The following is a 20,587-nucleotide window of genomic DNA, read 5'->3' as shown; positions in this document are numbered from 1 at the left end:
GCGAGGAGCCGGCTCTGTCCGGCCAAGGCGTGGATAGTGCCCCGAACTCGGTCTTCCGAATACTAGGGGCTTCGCTGAAATTTAAAATTATAGAATTCTATGGCTAAGTGAGAGTGTTCACGCATTATATTCTGATTGCCTTGTTCATTGGGCTGAGCGCCTCCCTCGAAGGACCCAAACATGGGAAAAAGAGCGCTCAGGTTTATCCCCGAACACCCCAGCACTAGCGGCACGGGGGCAGAAGCTGACGACTCGCTATCTCTCAGAATTGATAAACAGCCGCACAGAAGGTAATATTTTAAATTCAAACAACATTGCTTAGCGCATATGAACAAGTTTTCATCGCACAGGACAAAATGAGCAAGTTTTACTCAAAAATTACATCCATAGAACATTCATCCGCCACAAGGCGGGAACCCTTCAGAACATCCTTATAGTAATTCTCGGGCTTGCGATGCTCTTTCCCCGGCGGTGGCCCGTCCTTCACCAGCTTCTCAGCATCCAGCTTGCCCCAGTGCACCTTAGCACGGGCAAGGGCCCTACGAGCACCTTCAATGCAGAGGGAGCGCTTGATGACTTCAAGCCTTGGACAGGCCTCCACCAACCGCCGCACCAGCCCGAAATAGCTCCCAGGCAGGGCCCCTCCAGGACACAACCGAACAATGAGGCCCTTCATGGCCTGTTCGGCCGCCTTGTGGAGCTCGACTAGTTGCTTCAGTTGGTCGCTCAGGGGCACGGGGTGTTCGGCCTCAGCGTACTGAGACCAGAACACCTTCTCCGTCAAGCTGCCCTCCTCGGCTCGATAGAATGCGGCGGCTTCAGATACACTCCAGGGAAGATCTGCGAACGCTCCTGGAGAGCTCCGGATTCGGGTAAGTAACAAGTAACTCACATTTATGTGTTTGCTTTGCATAAAGAATGCCTTACCCGCAGCTATCTTCTTCACCTCATCCAACTCCTGGAGGGTCTTCTGGGATTCGGCCTTGGCAGACTTGGCATTTTCAATAGCCAACGCGAGCTCGGACGCTCGCGTCTTTGAGTCAAGCTCCAAACTCTCATGCTTTTCCGTGAGAGCCTGGAGCTCTTGCCGCACCTTGCCAACTTCGGCCTCATACTTCTCCCGTTCGGTGCGCTCCGAGGCTGCCCTCTTCTCGGCCTCGTCCAGCGCTTGCTTAAGGGTTGCCACCTCAGACGTGGCCCCTACAATAGCCACGATAATCCTGTCATTTTTTACAATTGCACGTTATATATATATTTAACAAGGTATTTCTTACCTTCATTGTCGTCGAGCTGCTTCTTGGCACGCTCGAGCTCTTGCTCGGACCTTTCGAGGTCCTGCTTTAGCGTGTCCACTTCCGCAGTCAGTGCGGCGGACGCAAGCAGGGTAGCCTGCACATGCATATTGACTCATTTTTGTTAGACTCCTGCGAATTCTACTTGATCCTCTATTCGGCTTTTCTTCCCGAACGCCAAACAGAGCATCAGGGGCTACTGTCTATGCGGTACTATTATTTACACTTTCTTTACTTACCTCAAAGCCTGTCAAAAGGCTAGTACAAGCTTCAGTCAGTCCGTTTTTGGCGGACTGAACCTTCTGGACCACCGCACTCATAATAGCGCGGTGCTCCTCATCGATGGAGGCACCTTGGAGCGCCTCCAACATATTGTCTGGTGCTTCCGGTTGGACGGAGGCCGCCGACACGATGGACTTGCTCCTCTTGGAAGGAGGTCCCCCACTAGACTCTGGAACCTTTGAAGGTTCCGGAGCAGTGTTCGGCCTCGAGCCGGACTTGGAGCCCTGGGGGTTTCATCCCCTTTACTCCTGGAGTCCGGGAGGTCGCCTTGTGGCGCCTCTAGGACCACCTCCTCCCAGCTTGGAACCTGTGGAGACAACACTTCGGTGTCGTCCGTTGGGCGGGGGGAGGAAGCCGTCGGAAGCGAGTTCACATTCGACGAGTCCAGTGAGCCGCTCGATGATGCGTCGAGCCGGTCTTTGGGTGGGCTGCATAAACATATTCGATGTTAGGGAAAGTTATGCAATAAATGAATGGTATGAATTACTCCGGTAGCCGGATACTTACGATTTTGCTAGGGGCTTGGCCCTAGGCGCCCACTCCTCTCCGTCGCCGTCGGCGTCGGTGGAGCAGTCCGGAGGAAGGGTTTTCCCCTTCTTGGACCCTTCAGCCTCCCCAGTTGGGGCGGCCTTCCTTTTCTTCCCTTCCCTCGCTAGAGGGGAAGGGGTATCTTCTTCCTCCTCCTCGTCTTCGCGGGAGGAGTGCGTCTTGGATTCGTCGGATGACGAATCCGACACCTCCGGGCATCGAGCACTCTTTTGAGTCCCCATGGCCTTCTTCTTGACCTTCTTCTCCGGCACCACATAGGGTGCCGGAACTAGCAGCTTCGCCAAGCGAGCGTCCGCTGGGCCTTCGGGCAAAGGGGCCGGACAGTTGATCTGTCCGGACGTCACCTGCCAATCCTGTCAAAGGAAAGGGAGCTTACATCCCGCATAGAGTCAAACTATGAAAAACTGATACCCTGTAAAAGAAAAAAACAGCTTACCACGAGAGCATGACGCTGCGCACTGAATCCGTGATCCTCAGTAGCGGATGCGGGAGCATCGGCGCCCTTGAAAAGCACCTTCCAGGCATCTTCGTACATCGTGTCAAAGAGCCTTCTCAGAGTTTGGTGCCGTGCCCGGTCGAACTCCCACAGGTTGAAAGCCCGTTGTTGGCACGGGAGGATCAAGCGGATGAGCATAACCTGGAGTATTTTGACAAGTTTGAGCTTCTTGTCCACCAGGGTTTTGACGCATGTTTGGAGTCCGGTCAGCTCTCCTTTTTTACCCCACGACAGGTCCATCTCTTTCCAGGACATGAGCCGCGTTGGGGGTCCGGACCGAAACTCAGGGGGTGCGACCCATTCGACGTCGCGCGACTCGGTGATGTAAAACCACCCCGGTTGCCACCCCTTCAGGGTCTCCACAAAGGAGCCCTCGAGCCATAGGACGTTGGCCATCTTGCCCACCATGGCGCCTCCGCACTCCGCTTGGCTACCGCACACCACCTTCGGCTTGACGTTGAAAGTCTTGAGCCATAGGCCGAAATGGGGGTGGATGCGGAGGAAGGCCTCGCACACGACGATAAACACCGAGATGTTGAGGATGAAGTTCGGGGCCAGATCGTGGAAATCCAGGCCGTAGTAGAACATGAGCCCCTGGACAAATGGGTGGAGAGGGAAGCCCAGTCCGCGGAGGAAATGGGGGAGAAACACCACCCTCTCATGGGGCCTAGGGGTGGGGATGAGCTGCCCCTTCTCGGGGAGCCGGTACGCGATGTCGTTAGACATGTATCCGGCCTTCCTCAGCTTTTTGATATGTCCCTCAGTGACGGAGGAGACCATCCACTTGCCTCCCGCTCCGGACATGGCTGGAGAAGGTTGAGGTGGGGAGTGCGGACTTGGGCGCTGGAGCTCGAGTGCGCAAGAATGGATAGGCAAAGGAGGAAGAAGGCATAGGTGAAAAGGTGGATCTTTATCCCCTTATATGGGTGGACGCAGCTACATGTCCCCACCAGCCTGGCAAAACTCGCTTATCTCCAAGCGCCGTAATCGATGGCGTGGTTGGGTTACCCACGCCCGTATTGATGAGAATCCCGGAATAAGGGGACACGATCTCTGCTTCAACAAGACGTGCCAAGGAAACTGCCTCGCATAACATGCTGAGATGGGACAGTAGAACGGTTCGAATAAAAGCTTGGCCGTGGTGTGATGTCATACTACGGAATACGTCAGCAGATTAGATTTGTGTAAATATTATTCTCTCTATGGCAATATGTGGAAACTTATTTTTCAGAGCCGGACACTACCTTTGTGTTCAAAATCTTCTATGATGTACTTGGAGGAGGAACCCGCCTTGCAATGCCGAAGACAATATGCGCGCCGGACTCGTCGTCATTGAAGCTTGGTTCAGGGGCTACTGAGGGCGTCCTAGATTAGGGGGTGTCCAGATGGCCGGACTATACCTTCAGCCGGACTCCTGGATTATGAAGATACAAGATTGAAGACTTCGTCCCGTGTCTGGGAGGGATTTTCCTTGGCGTGGAAGGCAAGCTTGGCGATACGGATATGCAGATCTCCTACCATTGTAACCGACTCTATGTAACCCTAACCCTACCTGGTGTCTATATAAACCGGAGGGTTTTAGTCCGTAGGACAACATACACGTCAACGATCATACCATAGGCTAGCTTCTAGGGTTTAGCCTCCTCGATCTCGTGGTAGATCTACTCTTGTACTACCCATATCATCAATATTAATCAAGCAGGACGTAGGGTTTTACCTCCATCGAGAGGGCCCGAACCTGGGTAAAACTTCGTGTCCCTTGTCTCCTGTTACCATCAGGCCTAGACGCACAGTTCAGGACCCCCTACCCGAGATCCACCGGTTTTGACACCGACAAGGGGTAATCTTCACACAATCCCATGTACTGAATAGGAAAGGGATAAAGAGTTGGCTTACAATCGCCACTTCACACAATACAAGTTAAACATACATCATCGAGAGTACAATCAAAGGTCTGACTACAGAACCAAAATAAAAGAAGACAACCCTAGATCCCCGATCGTCCCAACTGGGCACCACTACTGATCGTCCGGAAAAGACACAAAACAACGACCAAGATCTTCATCGAGCTCGCACTTGAACTCGGTTGCACCACCTGCACTGGTATAATCGGCGCCAGCAACTGTTTGGAAGTATCTGTCAATCACGAGGACTCAACAATCTCACAACCGCGAGATCAAGACTATTTAAGCTTCTGGGTAGGGTAAGGTAAAGAGGTGGAGCTGCAGCAAGCACTAAGCATATACGGTGGCTAACATACGCAAATAAGAGCGAGAAGAGAAGCAACGTAATGGTCGAGAAGCTAGAAGTGATTAATAAGTGATCCTGAAACTACTTACGTTCAAGCATAACACAAGACCGTGTTCACTTCCCGAACTCCGCCGAGATGAGACCATCACGGCTACACAAGCGGGTGATGTATTTTAATTAAGTCAAGTGTCAAGTTCTCTACAACCAGACATTAACAAATTCCCATCTGCCAGATAACCGCGGGCACGGCTCTCGAAAGTTTATACCCTGCAGGGGTGTCCCAACTTAGCCCATCACAAGCTCTCACGGTCAATGAAGGATATTCCTTCACCCGGAAAGACCCGATCAGTCTCGGAATCCCAGTTACAAGACATTTCGACAATGGTAAAACAAGGCCAGAAAAGCCGCCCGATGTGCCGACAAATCCCGATAGGAGCTGCACATATCTCGTTCTCAGGGCACACCAGATGAACACTATGTATAGCTAAAACCAGCCCTCAAGTTACCCCGAGGTGGCGGTGCAAGTGGCTCTAGGTTGGACCAACACTCGGAGGAGCACTGGCCCTGGGGGTAAAATAAGATGACCCTCGGGCTCCGGAAACCCAAGGGAAAATGGCTTAGGTTGTTAGGAAAATGTAAAACCAATGTTGGGCCTTGCTGGAGGAGTTTTATTCAAAGCGAACTATCAAGGGGTTCCCATAACACCCAACCACGTAAGGAACGCAAAATCAAGGAACATAACACCGATATGAAGGAAACTAGGGCGGCAAGATTGGAACAAAACACTAGGCATAAGGCCGAGCCTTCCACACTTTACCAAGTATATAGATGCATTAATTAAAATAAGGGATATTGTGATATCCCAACATATCCATGTTCCAACATGGAACAAACTTCAACTTCACCTACAACTAGCAACGCTATAAGAGGGGCTGAGCAAAAGCGGTATCATAGCCAAACAATGGTTTGCTACAATTGTTGAAAAAGGTTAGAGGCTATCATGAAAATTTGGGAGGCTTGATAAACAAGTGCTAGGTAGCGCGACATAGCAATAGAGCGAACAACTAGCAAGCAAAGATAGAAGTGATATCGAGGGTATGGTCATCTTGCCTGAAATCCCGCAAGGAAGAAGAACGAGTCCATGAAGAAGGCAAACGGACATGGTCGAACGAATCCTCACAACTCCGGAATGAAACTGAAGCTAATGAGAGAAGCAACCCGGAAAGAAGCAAGCAACAAAGTAAACAACCATCACATAAACATGGCATGATGCGCAAGCAAGTATGATGCATGTCCGGTTTAATGAGGCATGGCATGGCAAAGTGCACAAACAATACTACAAATTAATTGGAGCTCAATATGCAACGAGTCGCGTATTGACGACACACCACGTCAATTATTTAGTTCTCTCTCATTTATGTACCCAACAATATTAAATGTTGTTAAACATGGCACGAGGTGAAGCATAAGTAAACTACACATTTTAGGCAATTTAAATGAGGCCGGAAACATCAAACAACGATTCCGGTAAACCCCCACATGAAAATTTTAGAGTTGGTACTGTTCTACCCTATACACAATTTTAGAGTTATTAAACATGCAAAGTGAAGCCACCATGTTGAACTAGGCATTTTTCTACCCGATTTAAATTCGGAGCTACGGCTAATTAGTTATGAAATAAAGCATTTTAACATGGCATTATGAAAAATAAACACAAACAACATTTTAGACATTTTTAACATGGATGAAAGTGGCATATTATGAAACTAGATGAAAATCTAAGCATTTTTCATATATAAAACATTTTAATACGATGCTCGGTTAATGAGTTATTATATGCATGAATTTTAGGGGCTATTCTGCAAAACTGTTATCTCATGATAAAAGATAAATTCACAGGCAGGAAAAAAACCATGTGGGCCAAAACAGGGGGAGGACTGGGCTGCTCACATTGGGCCAAGCCCAGGTCGGTGGTGGCGGCTGAGGCAGCACTAGGCCGGATGCGCAGTGGGCTGGGGAGGCGCTGGGCTTGGAGAGGGGCTGGCTCGGGAGGAGCTAGGCCTTGGGCGCTGGACGCAGAAGCGGGCTTGGGGGAGCTGGGCCGAAGCAGAGGAGGCGGCCCGCCTGCGTGGACAAGGCCAACGACGTGGACAACGTCGTCCTCCTCCTGACGAGGACGAGCGGTGGCGGCTTGCGGACTCCGGCGGCATGCCGTGGGGAGGCGCTGGGCAGGAGCTGGGGATGTGCGGCGGCACCAAATCTGGGTGGATCTGGCCCTAGGGGACCCGATCCCGACGTTGGTGGCACCCGATGACGCAAGGTCGGCCAGATCTGGCGGCAACAGCAGCGACCAAGGAGGGGCATCACCTGCAAGAGAGAGAACAAGAGGTGAGCGGTGGGAGGAGAAGAGAAAGAGAAGAGCCAGCGACGACGGAGCTCTGGCCTGAGGTGGAGGTCACCGACGGCGGCACTCCGGTGGCCGGCAGGAGGATGCAAGGCATGAGGCGGCGCGGGGCTCCAGCGGGAGGAGGCGTACGAGCGGGCGAGTGAGCGCACTCGAGCGCACAACGGTGGGGCGAATCAGGCCTGGGTGGCCTCGATCTGGGCCCTGCGGGCTGCGGAGAGGCTAGGAGGCGCGAAGGGATGCGTGGAGGCCGCGGACTGGAGGGGGAGTGGCGGCTTGGCGACGTGGCAGCGCCCGGTTGGCCTGGGAGACGCCTCAGGTGGCGGCTCAGCGGGTGGTGGCGCCACAAGTGGCTGCAAGGCAGTGACTGTGTGCAGAATCTGAGGAGGGGGGGCTAGAGGTAGGTGGAGGGCTAGGGATGGCCTAATTTGGAAAGGGAGGGGATTTATATAAGGAAGGTTAGGATTTGAGGGGGGTTAGGAGGGGTTTTCGGAGCCCTTCGATTGCGATCGAACGGTTCCGGATGCGAGGAGGGGTAGGCTGGGCCTAGGTGGGCTGTGAAGAAGGGCTTGGGCTGAGAGGAGAGAAGAGAAAGCGGCTCGGCATGGGTTTTTGGAGACCAAAAACGTCTGACGTTTGACCGGCTGTAATGCTGCTATAAGTTTAACGGTTGGGTTATCAAATGAGCTCCGAATGCGATAATACTTGGCAGGCGGCCTACCTACAACATAACAAGACCGCACACCAACTCTCATCCCATTCCGAGAACATTTTTCGGCCACTTATGAAATAATATTTCGGACGTGTCGCGGCACGTGCTACTGTGTCTGGGCTCCGAACTGATAACAGAAGGAACGGGAGACCCAGACGGATGCAAGTTTTAAAAACATGATGATTCAATGCACATGATGACATGGCAAGATGCAACACGGAAGCGAAAGACATGGTAACGACGGCGAATAACTGGAAGACACCTGGCGCATCGGACTCGGGGCGTTAAAGTGGGGTCTAGTGAGAAAGCACTACCCATATGCACATGAGACAAACACATTCATATCACACCACTCAATTCAAACAAGGGCATACAAACGATCTAACTACCATTACAAAAGTGCATAGACTACTACTATATACATGGGGGAATACTACTTATAATATGGTGGTCATCTAAAAATTTTGATCGGTGGAAGACTCCATGATATCCACTCCAGCTTCGTCTTCGTAATCATCATCACTATAGTCGGGGTCGGAGTCGGTGTTCTCGATGATGATGTAGTCTTTAGAACGGATGTCCCCGGGATGGTCGTCATCTCCTCCTAGCACGGGGTCTCCCATGAATACTCCTAGCTTCCTTGTCAGGTCGTCATTCTTCTCCACTAGTATTGTGATTCCATCCTCATATCCTTCACGTGTAGACTTGAGTTCCTCTTCTAGATCCATGTTCCTGGTCATCACCTTCTTCAGGTCTATCATGCTTCCGCATGTTTGGTTCTCCTGGCGACGAATGTGCTGGTTTAACTCCTGGATGAAAGCTGCAACGGACATGTCCCTCCTGGTAGTGATCATCTCCCGTTGCTCATCTCGGCGCCCACATATCTGGTAGATTGTGTCCTTAAGATCCTTGTGATAAACTTCGCTGATGCGTCACATGGCGATGTGGGCTGCCATGCTCTTTCCTAGGCTCCAGGTTGGCGCATCAAAGGAAAACTCTATGGGCTCAGTAACTGGCGTGAATGTCCTTGCTGGAACTTAAACTCGAATCATCCAGCGCTCCTCTTCTAGTCAAGTGGCGGTGTAGGTCACGGTGAAGCTTGGTATTCTGATATTCAGGTACCTAGTGACTTCCTTCAAGTGTCATCCAAAAGGTGTGTCTTCATCCGGTTGTGCAAACTTGTTCCTTGATTTCGCCATCCTATAGAGTGGAAAAAGGGAGAGGAGTCAGAAATGAGTAGAGAAGAGTGACCTATGGTTTAACATAGTGGTCGTTTCCTACAACCAGTGTGTGCTCTGATACCATCTTATAGCGACCAAACCTCAAACGGTCAAATCTCTGTGCGTAAGTGTCATCCCTGGATCGGTAATGCTGACACACATAGTACTTGAAGGATTTATAATAGAGTGCAATCACACACTTATTGCATCGAATGTCTCAAAACAGAACTTGTTACAATAATATGGCTTAAGGCCATCTAAATACGATAACAGCGGAAGACTTGGAAGATAAAGTGAGTCCATCAACTCCAACGGCATAGCTGAGTGCATGAAAACGACCTAGCGCACCTTACTCTTCGTCTAAAAAGTCTGCAACATAATATGTTGCAGCCCGAAAATGGGTCAGCACATGGAATATGCTGGCAAAATAACACTGTAAAGCAATGAACATAATAAATGCTATCACTAAATGCATATATGGTTGGGGGAGGCTCTATGATTATAATGTTTTGCGAAAAGCCAATTTTCCCAACAACAAAGGAATATATTTTGTTTAACTATCATGGTAGTTGATAAACATTGAGAATGGTAACCCCATCTCAATCCCAATTAAATAGTATGTACCAACCCAACAAATTAATTTAGAGTGATGAGATCAACATGATAATCCAAGAACAAGATACTAAAGATGTCCATAACCGGGGACACTACTAACCATGATTAGTTTGTACACTTTGCAGAAGTTTGCGCACTTTTCCCCACAAGACTCGATCTCCTCCATTCGATTTGTCGCACTACATGGTGTTTGAGAAACGGATGACCGTGACACGGTCTTTCAGAAGCATTAACTCTTTACTCTAGGTAGACAGTTGCACCTATGTTCCCCTACATGTGCTAGCCTACCACCGAAAGAGGTCATGTAACATACTCAACTATGATAGAGCCCACAATAGCTTGTGGCTGCACACGGAAGTTTCCAGCATGAATAATCTTATGATCCCTTTGATCCTGGGTGGCGAACCATAGGATGATCTCACGGTAAACCCGGTATCTCCTAGGACAACACTGGTAGAACTTCAGGTGCCCACAACCAATCCACCCGAAAGTGTATTTAAGTAGCCACCTAAAGTTAACCATTAATTAACAATCTCACATCTGTCATGGATCACTCAAACCAAACCACGTCTACGAGCATAGCATAGCAATATAAGCATAACATAGAAGTAACTCCCAAGGTTTGATAATAAAAAGGCAATAGGTTCTACCTCATCATCTACTTCCCAAACCCACAATTTAAAAGATCCTACTCATGTAATGTTTGAGGGTTGTAACTAATGCCTAAAAACCGGGTAATGAAAAAGTATGGTCAAAGTGTTACTTGCCTTGCCGACGATCTGCAAACCCTAGAGATTCGTAGTAGCACGCTTCACACTCCGGGAATTCTATCGCAAACAAACAATAGCATAATAAGCACTCAAGCATATATGCAAGGTTAAAACTCAAATAAGAAGATCCAATCTGAAAATTCAACTGAAGAGTTTCAATATGCAAAAAGACTAAATTGAAATGGAACTACGGAACTGAAACTACGATCAAAAGAACTTCGAATTCAAATCTTCTTGAAACCAAATTTTAAATTGTCAAATCCATGTTCAAGTTGTTTAACCGGAAAGAGGGGTTCGAGACGAAGATTTTGGCGTTGGTTTCACAGGATTTGGATGAACGGTTAAAAAGTTGCGAGGGTTTGAAGATCAGGGGCTAATCTACGATAAAAATATTCACGGATAGGTCCCTGGACGAAAAATAAAAGAAAAAGAAAAAAGGCTATGGCGCGAACGTCCGCTAATAGAGGCAAACGAATAGATTCGTTTGTTAAAACAAACTAATGAATGAACATTTGCGAAATTACCCTAACCGAAGAAAACCGAGAAAAACCCGATCTAATAATAAAAAAACCGATCTAGGGTTTAAGAAAACCGAAAGGACCGGAACAAAAACTAGCGGCGGTGACGAGTCAACAGAGACGGCGGGCGGCGGCTCAGCTCAGCGGCGCCGGTGCGGCAACAGCGGCGGCGCACGGGGCGGCGGGCGGTGCAGGCGGCTCGGGTGGCTCGCGTGGTGAGAGAAACGAGGCCGGGGCCTCAGTATATATAGGAGGGAGAGGGGCTGCTTGCGGGAGGGCCAGAGGGGAGTCTGAGGCGGCGACGACATCACCGGCGATCCCGTGCGGCGGCGGGACTCCGCCTGGAGGTCGGGGACGACCGGGGCGCAGGTTGGGCTGCGGCCCACTCGGGTGCGTGCACGCGAGGGGCGGGAAGGCGGCGGCTGGGCTGGCTCGGCCTCTGCATGGGCCTACTAGGCTCTTTTTTTAAAATAAATTCTGCCGAAAGAAAAATCCTAAATAAATATAAAAAAAATTCTAAAAATTCCAAAAACAATTTTCACCGTCTAAATAAAATATTTAGGACAAGGTGAAAAATTTTCTAGCCTAAAAAAGCAATTTTGAAAAATGCATATTTTTCTAATTCAAATAGAATAGCAAATAAAATCCAAATACAATATTTATTTGATTTTAACATTTTTCGTCCAATATTTCTTTTATTTTGTAGAAGTCATATTATCTCCTCTCTTTTATTTGTATAGTGGAAATATTTTTGAGAGAAAAATTATAAAAACCAGAGTGATCCTCTTTTCAAATTTGAGAAATATTCAAATATGAAAATGAATGAAATCCCCAACTCTCACCGTGGGTCCTTGAGTTGCTTAAGATTTCAAGGATCACAAACAAAATGCAAATTAAAATATGATATGCATATGATGACCTATGTATTACATCCAAATGGAAAATTGGGATGTTACACCGACGAAGTACAACATCGCCAACGTGATATCTTGAAGATGCAGGTGATTAATGGAATTTGCTAGCAGGCCAAAGACATGGAAATGGAGCGGTTCCACGGAGATCATCCATGCGATTGCACCCTGTAAAGCTCTTCTGGAAGAGGCCCAGCAGCCCCAAGAGCCTCCCTGCGCCAGCACCTCCGTAGGTAGAGGCGGGTCGGGACACTCGGAGTGAACGGCCGCAAGGGTGCTATACTGATCATGGAGTCCGAGAAGACCATCGTTGGAAGGCCGCCAACTCAGCCTTTTAGCTTATATTTTATTATAATTGTATGCATATGTAGGTCATGAGTGTTCTGGGCCTTGCCGCATTTAGCATTTTAAATTATCGTGACTATGTAAGACAATTATTAAGAATTATTAACCGTTGCCATTGTAACTGTCGGCATTCTGGGAACGGGGGTCCCCAGACTGCCTGCCTGCGGCCTGCGGCGTGGCTCAAAGGGGGGCCCAGCACGGCCCATCTTCATCAACACAGACCCAAGACCCTCGCGAGGGGCCAAGCCTCGCGGGGCGGACGACACGGAGCTTCCTCAGGCACGGTCTCATCAGGCTGGCTCACGAGGAGGCGGAGAGATCAAGGCGGGGCACCTCACGAGGTGCCTGTGACGCAAGCCATGACGACCAAAGGCGCCAGGCGGGTGCCAGCCCGCGTAGTGTCCTCCTTTCCTCTTCGGTGCAAAGGGGGCAAGCACAGTCGCGGAGTACCGAGGCATCAGGCAAAGGTTGCCATTTCGGTGCAACAAGACCAAGACCAGGATGACTGCAAGACGGAGGTCATTATGGAGCCCAAGACGGCGTCACCACCAGAGCTTTGTGCAGGCGAAGACTACTTTTGTCAGGATAGCTAGTACTAGCTGCCCCCCCTTCAAATTAGCCCGCCATTGTTGGCTCCCTTCCCGCTCGATATTTGGGAAGAGGACCAGTGCTTCTATAAATAGGACCAGCCCCCCATAGGAGAGGGGGGAGATCAGAGAATCAGAGGAGAGAAAGAATCATAGAGAGAGAGAGAGGCTAGAGGTTGGGGCATCAACAATCAGAGAGAGAGAGGGGTGACTGAACTCCTCCCAGCAGTTCATTGCCCCAGCCAAGAACAGACCCTCGCGAGGCTGTTCTTCCTTGTATTGTTCTTCATCATCAGCCCAAGAGGCAATCCACCACGCCACACACTGGAGGAGGGTATTACACCACAACGGTGGCCCGAACCAGTATAAACCCTGTGTCCCTCGTGTTGTTCTTTCCATAGCTTAGATCTTAGCGAGGCGGAGGGGTGCAGGTAGGTAGGAGGCAAAATCTCCGCGCGCACCCCAGTGTTCGAACCTCAAGGGTCTGCCGGAACCCGAAATCCGACATTTGGCGTGCCAGGTAGAGGTGCACCGAAATCCACCTTCTACCGCTTCATGCTCCGTCGCGTCGTCATCACCATGTCCGGCGACCAGGCGGGCAACCCAGATCCATGGGCGGCGTGGCCCGCCCGCGCAGAGCCGCTCGCCTCGGGCGACCCCGTGCCCTAGGCAGCTGGCGGTCCGCAGGGCGCTGTGGGCCGCGGGCGACGCGGACAGGCTTCGACAGCTCTCACACCGCGGCAGGCGCGGTCGGCAGCAAGGGCCTCCAATCACGCCGCGACCACGACACCGTACACCTGCCGGGAGCAGGCGAACTCGAGGGCCGCACTCACGGTGGCTCGAGAGCTGCTGCAGTGCAGGTTGCAGGAGGGCGGCCGCGACGTGCTGCTGGAGCGGGTGGCAGAGCTCCTGGGCTTCGCCGCCTCGGGGGCTCACCCCTTCTGCACCCAGCTCCCATCTCAAGCCCAGGGCGGCCCGCGCGGGGGCTCCGCACGCGCCCACGGGCTCCAAGGCTACTCCAACGCCAGCGAAGCTGTCAGCACCGGACCGGCGGCAACGCTGCCCCCGCTCCCGGTCCGCGAAGAAGAAGGAATCGACGCGACCCGTGGCCACAATGGACAGCCGCGCTGCCATCCCACGGTGGGCGCACCAGGCAGGACCGCGTGGCACGCGGAGCACTACGGCATGGCCTTCGGGATGACGGCGCCAGAGGAATACGTGCCCCTCATGATGGACCAAGGACACCCTCATGAGAGCGAACAAGGCTCGCTCCTCAGCCCAAGCTGGGGGGACGAGGCGCTAGAAGCCGAGCCTTTCCAGGAGCCCCGGGACGGTCCCACTGGCCACGCTGGAGGCAACGATTATCGGGTACCACTAATTCTTCAGGAGCAGGCATACGCTAACCATGGATCGCAGGAGGTGCAGGTCGCCACAGCGAGCAGCTGCCCCGCTCCCATAGTCTCCTACCCCTCGGGAGGAGGGCGCAGGGGGCTGCAGGAGAGGGGCCGAGATCCGACATCACCAGAGTGTCACTAGAGTGTCCTGGTTTCCGGTCGTCGTTGATGGCACTAGAGTGTGGCGCAAGACGGGCCCCTCATCTGGCGATATGAAGCAAGGCCAGTACTTGTGAAGAAGGCCCAGTGCATGTGAAGCTCGCCGCCCCGTGACACTCTCACGTAATAATGAGTGGGGCTGTACACGCCCCGGAGTCTCAGGGGTGCCGGCCTCACGCCCTGGGGCTCCCTCCCACGCCCAGTGGCAGCACTTAGCTCCGCGCTGGTGAGAAGACGTCCAAGACTAGATTAGGTGACGGACGTGGCCTTTTGTATGCTTTCGTTGCTTTTCCCTTTGGTTGTCGCTTTCCCCCGCTGGATTCAAGTTGGATTCGAATTTGAGATTTGCGTGTGTTCGGGGAAGGGGTGCTTAGTCTCGGTCGAGCAATTTCTCGCGTTTTGGTTACCACTTCACCTCAGCTACCTCCCCTCGTGAGCCCCTCGCGAGCCGGGTCAGGCCTAGCTTGCGCACAGCCCAGACTGCCGTCGCCGCGTCCTCTCAGGAGGGTGTTTAACTGCAGGTCCTACGGATCCAATCAGGGAACACTCGGGACACGACAACCTCCCACGGGCTACCTCAGGGCCAGCACGGGACAAAGGTAAACTAGCCGACCAGCGCGTCGCTTAAGCCAACCACTTGGCGGGGGTGCATGGGCAATGTAGCGTCTACTAATATGATGAACACAAGTTTTACATGAGGGGCTCCCCCTCCAAAATGCTCTCACAGCCATCAGGCCAAAATCTGAGTTCTATTCATGCAGGGTAAGGAAGCAGGAATGATGCACAATCAGTCGGATAAATCCCCCAATGCGTCCTCAAGAGCACCACCCGAGCCGTTGCTGGCGTCGCTGAAATCGCCATCGCTGTCCGCGTCGCCGCCAACGGCGTCAGGGCCGTTCACCACACCGCCCTCGTCGGCAGCTACTGTCACGCCACCGTTGTCTAAAGCGAAGGCCCTGATAAGAGCATCCACATTGTCTTCCACCAAGTGCACCAGGTCGCCTCAGACGGCCTGGGGGACTGGGGCGATGGTGGCATCGAAATCAAAGTGGGAATCCATGTTCCGGAGATGGCTGAAGACGCGAGAAAAGGCACGCCCGAGCAGGGCGCGGCTCCTATCCTCCACCAACCTGTCAGCCCTGACCGACCGTGCCTCCAGCTTGTAAGTGCATCTAGTGCCACCCCTAGTTGGTTTTGGAGTATTAACGACAAACCTAGTTGAGGGACTAATGTGTTTGTGAGAATTGCAGGATAACACAGGTAGAAGTCCCTCATTGATTCGGTTTTCCTACCAGAGATGACCCCTAAAAATGTATGAAGACATTGAAGTCAAAGGTGGTATATGAAGATATTCACATTGAAGACTATGACAAGAGAAGACATCACATGAAGCCTATGGAGCTCGAAGACTTAGATCTTTCGTAGTTCTCTTTCTTCTTTATTGAGTCATAGGAACCACCGTACTGTTAAGTGGGGTCCAAGAGAACCAGTCAGAATGACTGAAGTGATGCCTAACCAAAACCTATGTCTTCGAGTGAAGACTATGAGAGCGAATCTTGTCCAGAGTCGGACAAGTCAGCTTTGCTTGTAGCCCAAGTAAAGTTGTCGTGTGAGTTTGAAATCTGACCGTTGGAACACATGTCAGTTCCTTAGTGACCCAGGGTCATTTCGGACAAATCAGGTCGGGTTGCCTAGTGGCTATAAATAGCCGACCCCCTACAACCATAAACGGTTGGCTGCTCAGAGTTAGTGTACGGCTTTTGTCGTTTGAGAGCAACCCACCTCGAAGCATTTGAGAGAGAATTCCTTGCGAGGATAAAGCCCTAACCACCCAAAGCCAAAGAGAATTAGGCATCACTTAAGTCTTCTTGTCTGTGTGATCTGAAGACTTATTACACTTGAGGACTGTGAATCCTCCAGCCGGTTAGGCGTCGCGTTCTGAGCATCCAAGAGACATTGTGGATTGCCGGTGAACGAAGTCTGCGAAGGTTTGGGAGTCTACCTTGAAGACTTACCAGAGTGATTGGGCAAGGTCTGTGTGACCTTAGCTCAAGGGGAATACGGTGAGGACTGGGTGTCCTGAGCTGCGTGTTCAGGATTGGGTGTCTGGGACTGTGTGTCCTCAGGTTTAAATACCTAGCCGCCCTAACCAGACGTACAGTTGTCAGAACAACTGGAACTGGTCCAACACATCATTGTCTTCAACGAGTCACTGGTTTCATCCTTCCCTTCTCTTTACGTACTGTTACTCCTTGTGAAGTCATTGTATGGTTGCACTATCTTTTATCTTCACTGAGTGACTGCATGTTCTGTTTGGCTTCATAATATCTTCCTACCCGATCCTTACTACATTCCTGCTATTAGTCATTGTGCTTTCACTCTATTCAATACTTGACTCTGGCTTGCCTAGTGTAGTCTACCTTCCGCTGCAGGGTAATAGGTTTATTTCTATCGTTTGTCTTCATAACTTCCATGTTTTGAAGTCTTTCATAAAAATCGCCTATTCACCCCCCTCTAGTCGATATAACGCACTTTCAATTGGTATCAGAGCAAGGTACTCCCTTGTTCTGTGTGATTCGGTTTAACCACCTGGAGTTTTAGCTATGTCGACGGCAGGGATAATCAAAGTCTCCGCTGCATGCCCCTTCTTCGATGGAACTGAATATCCCTACTGGAAGAATAAGATGTGCATGCATCTTGAAGCCATTGACGTCGACCTATGGTATGTCGTCAAGAACGGCGTTCCCAAGGCTGGAGAAGGTGTCACTGCTGCTGACGTCAAGAAGTTCGTTCAACTGGACTCTACTGCCAAGAATATCATCTGTGGTCATCTGACCAAATGACAGTATGGCCGCGTGAGTGCTTTGGAAACATCTAAGCTAGTATGGGACTGGCTCTCCAAGGTCAACGAAGGCGTCTCAACCCAGAGAGATCAGATAATCAGTGTCATTCGCAACCTCTTCAACCGCTTCAAGAGAAATGACAATGAGAATGTCCAGCTCACATTTGATCGACTCACTGACATCACGAATGAGCTTCAAGCCCTTGGCGCTACTGAGATCACCAAGCATGAAGTTGTCAAGATACTACTGAGATCACTTGACAGTTCGTTTGACACTCTAGCCCTGATGATTCAAGAACGTCCTGATTTCAAGACACTCGATCCGTCTAACATACTTGAGAGGCTCAACACACGCGAGTTTTAGCTTTCTGAGAAAAGAGATATCTACGGTCCAAACTATGGGCGAACTCGTGCCTTGAAGGCAAACGCTGTCTCCTCATCTGAAGAAGAATCTGACAGCAGTTCTTATGATCCTGAAGACATTGGAAGGGAACTTGCTATGCTTGTGAAGAAGTTCCAAAAATTCACCAAGAAGAAAGGCTTCAGAAAGTCTTCCCGATCAAGCTCAAGGAATGATGAAGCTTCTGCTCATGACTACAAGAAGAAAACATGTCACAAGTGCAAGAAACTTGGCCACTTCATCTCTGAGTGTCTGCAGTGGGACAATGAGAACAAAAAGAAGAAGAAGAGCAAGGAATATGACTCTGGCGACAAGAAGAGGAAGAAATACTCAAAGTCTTCTTCAAAGTCTTCATCACACAAGAAGAGCTCATCTAGCAAGCCACGTGCGTTTGTTGGCAAGGAAATGGATTCAGAGGAGGAGTCCGCTTCTGAGGAGGTAGAGGTGGAGTCTGAGGAGGAGTCCGATTCTGGCATCGCAAGTCTGGCTACAACATACGTTGCCAAGTCCATCTTCAACACTGAAGGCAATGACCTCATCACCGACACCGATGCAAATGACAAGGACTACTCCGCTCCTACCTACTGCTTCATGGCACACGGTGCCAAGGTAAACACACGCACTACTCACTATCAAACATCTAGTGACGATGACTCTGATTGTGGTTCAAAACCCAGCTACAAAACACTTGCTAAAATTGCAACTGAACAACAGAAAACCATGGAACATATTCAAAAACTGTTAGACAAAAGCGATGATCTGTTAGGCGCTAAAATGACTCGTTCTGAGTCCTTAATTGAAGACATAAAAAATCTTCACGTTAAGTATGAGGAACTTGAAAGTCGTCATGAAACGCTCTCAACAACTCATGAAAAGGTTTCCTATGATTATCTTCAAAGGAAGCAAGATCTTGAGAAATTGAGAGCAGCTCATGAAGATCTTCAAAAGGAAAATGAGTCACTTCGCTTCAAACAGATCAGTTCCGCTCAGGAAGGATTTGAACCACCATGTCTTAAGTGCATTGAGCGTGATATTGCTACTATTGTTGCTGAATGTTCTACTGCTGCTACTGTTGCAATATCTTCAACTGTTGATGTGAGAACTAACCCCTCTGCTGAGGATTCCACTGCTATTGTTGATGAGAATGCTAGGTTGAAGACATTGCTTGAAACAAGGATGTACAAAAGTCTTAAAGGGCATCAGACACTATGTGATGTCCTCAAAAAGCAGATCTTGAACCGAAACCCGAGCAAAGAGGGTGTTGGGTTCGTAAGGAAAATGAATACTCATGGCTCTTACTGGAAACCTGAGCAGTACCCCAAAACCACATGGGTTGCTGCAAAGGAGTCTTCAGCAGATCTATCCAATCTATCTGGCTTCTCTTGTGCAAATCCCATTGTCATTGATGAATCCTTTGATGCAAACTATTAACTGTTTAAGAATCAGAATGGTGAAGTCTTTGCCAGGTACATTGGTACTAACTGCAGGAATGGACCGCCTATGAAGAAGATCTGGGTTCCGAAAAAGTGTCTGGAGAATCTTGATGTCATCATGACACCACACGTGAAGAAGACAAACCTCAGACCACAGGCTTCATACGGTCCAAAGGCTTCATACAGATAGAGGACTCACCTGAGTCGCACTAACGCAAATGTTTTGCAGGGAAACCATACTCATGCCTATGACTATGAGCGCGGTTCATCAAACCGCCATGTTCATAAGACCAAGAACTATTCTGCTTATTCTTATGAGTACTATTGTCCGCATGCAAGACTTTTTGCTAGGGCTCCAAAGCCAAAGTTCTCAGATGCTGCACTTAGACTTATTGCTTCTAAGCCACCCTTGAAGATGTGGGTGGCTAAGAAAGCTTAACTCTCTTTTGCACAGAAAGGTCTCCAATAGAAAACCAAAATCGTCTGACGCTATTGCTGGGGACCTTAAACATCTTGTAGGGCGCAAGATCAAATGCCCGAATGGTCTTACTATGTACTTCGTTCCTGAATCGCTTGCTACTCTCCCTATCAGTCCTAATCTGGATCTAAGTTTTCATAACCCACTGGTTCGTCAAATGTTTTTGCTTCACAATTCTCTTCGTGAAGCCTATCCCCCTAATTGCACTGTAGGGTACGACACCAGCGTCTTTAGAATGGATTATTGATAGTGGGTGTACCAACCACATGACTGGCAAAAGAAGCCTTCTTATGGACTCAACCTTACGTCCATCCAACAAGAGTCACATCACATTTGCTGACACTGGTAAAAGTAAGGTATTGGGTCTAGGTAGAGTTGCAATCTCAAAGGATCAACACATGGATAAAGTCATGCTTGTTGAATCCCTTGGCTTCAACTTAATGTCTGTCTCAATGCTTTGCGATTTGAACATGATCGTAATATTTGGAAAATATCGCTGCCTTGTACTAATGGAATCTGACAAGTCTCTAGTGTTTGAAGGGTATCGGAAAGATGATTTGTACATGGTAGATTTCTCGGAAGGACCACAGCTTGCCGTATGTCTTCTAGCAAAGGCTTCAATATGCTGGCTCTGGCATCGGAGGCTAGGGCATGCTGGCATGGGGAACCTCCACACCCTTGCAAAGAAGAAGCATGTCATAGGCATTGAGGGTGTCAAGTTCAAGAAAGATCACTTATGCGGTGCCTGTGAAGCAGGGAAGATGACAAGGGCCAAACATCCCTCGAAGACAATCATGACAACCACTCGACCCTTCGAACTGCTCCACATGGATCTTTTCGGTCCCACTCATTGCTCAACTCTTACTACTACTGCTTGCCTCTATGGCTTTGTTATTGTTGATGATTATTCTAGATATACTTGGGTGCACA

The sequence above is a fragment of the Triticum aestivum genome, chromosome 4A, assembly GCF_018294505.1.
Source record: "Triticum aestivum cultivar Chinese Spring chromosome 4A, IWGSC CS RefSeq v2.1, whole genome shotgun sequence".
Lineage (NCBI taxonomy): Eukaryota > Viridiplantae > Streptophyta > Magnoliopsida > Poales > Poaceae > Triticum > Triticum aestivum.
Note: the sequence above shows the minus strand (reverse complement) of the source record.